The sequence below is a fragment of the Engraulis encrasicolus genome, chromosome 12 (genome assembly GCF_034702125.1).
Source record: "Engraulis encrasicolus isolate BLACKSEA-1 chromosome 12, IST_EnEncr_1.0, whole genome shotgun sequence".
NCBI lineage: Eukaryota > Metazoa > Chordata > Actinopteri > Clupeiformes > Engraulidae > Engraulis > Engraulis encrasicolus.
The window spans coordinates 45,810,328-45,812,075 of NC_085868.1; positions in this window are offsets into that span (position 1 = coordinate 45,810,328).

Consider the following 1,748-nt stretch of genomic DNA (forward strand, 5'->3'; position numbering starts at 1 on the left):
GCTTCCAAAGGGATTTCACTCCATGCAGTGATTGGGGTTGTGAAAGACTGAAAAGCCTAGGCTAGACATGCACCAGACCCTGATTTTTAGGTAACATGCCGAATACCGGATCCACTGCTTAAGATCCTGCCGGACCCGGACCCTGTGAAAAACTCTATTATCCTGACGGATCCGGAACCGGAACCGGATCCGGTGCATCTCTAGAAAATAACAAGTTATTTTAGGCAGCACCATTGAAACCCATTCATCCTCCACTTGTCCGTGATTACCATCAAACTTCAATACCACCTGAAGAACTGAAGTCATTCTGACTGGTTAGAGATTATCTGATACTATCAAGCATGATGAAACAATTTCTAAGGACATGCTGCAAAGTGTGTGTAGCACATGCATTTTGATAGTGATGAAAGTGTGAATGGCTGAAACATTTTAAGAACTTGTAACACTTGCAACAAGCAGCCCCATCTAAACCAATCTGCTAATCAGTGCCTGGCCTCACCTGAGTAGGGCTGTTATGCCATTATTCAATTACGGGCGTCACCTGCCAAGGGCCTGATGACTCTGGTCACATGGTACTCTTGCACCTGTATATAAATCTGGACTATCAACACTTCAGTTCCTTGCCTGCCTTCTGGCTGGCCTGCATGGCACAGCATAGCACTTGTTTGCCTACAAGCTTGCCTACAAGCTTGCTTACATGCTTGCACACTTTCCTCTTTGTGAAAGCTTGCTGTATGTGGCATCATTTGTGGCATTGTTGCATATAATGTGCCTGCTGCAAATTAGGCATTGCTTTGAGAGCTAGCTTGTAGTGCTGCTTGTTTGCTGTGCTACTTGGTGTAAAATATTTTTTTAAAGACTGACCAATGCTATATTTATCATTGGCTCATCAAGAGATACAGTAAAAAGCCCACCTTGCACACTATCATTGTAACATAGCACTGCGTACTCTGAAATTTTATTCATGCCCACACTTTCAAAGGACCACCGCAAACCATTTTCTCAATACAGCATTGCGCCATAGTATCATGCTCAAGGCACTCCAGTCATGGTGAACGATGGGAGGGTGGGGTGGTAACATGGCCAGGGTACCACAGTTATGGAGAATGATGGGTGGGGTGGGAAGTTGCCATGGCCATATTCATGAATACAACTATGACCCAGTATTTGCCTGTCATCACACAGTACAATTCAACTTTTTAACTGAAATGTACTGTTATTTTTCTGTAGAGTACTGTTATTTAACAGTTCAATTGCGGCTGAAAAAATGTTATATACTGTGATACATTAAACAGCAATGAGCTGTATTTGATTTTTGGTGTGAAATAACAGTAGAATTACAGGTAAATATAATTGCCAGTAACTGCCGTTATTTTGCAGGGAAATTTTCTTAGAGTGTGGCCCATATTATATGCTTGTTGTCATTACAATGGCAATGACCAAGTCGTAATGTAATGTGTTTTATGTAAACATTATAAGGTTCACATTATAAGGTTGTGATCTATACTGACCAGAACTGACTTTCTCACGGTTGTTTGCCACACTCCCATAATGCCTGCAGACTCAGAGTAACTCTGCTGGTTCTGTAAGGGGTTTCCATCGGTAGACCGTGCACATGGCTGAAACGGCACGCACGCAGCCAAGCTCAACAGCGCACATGTATCACTCTGCATGTGGGTGTTTCCCAAACATCTGCACCATGTCAAAACTAACTCGACTGCTCGACTACACGCTACACACACCTCCCC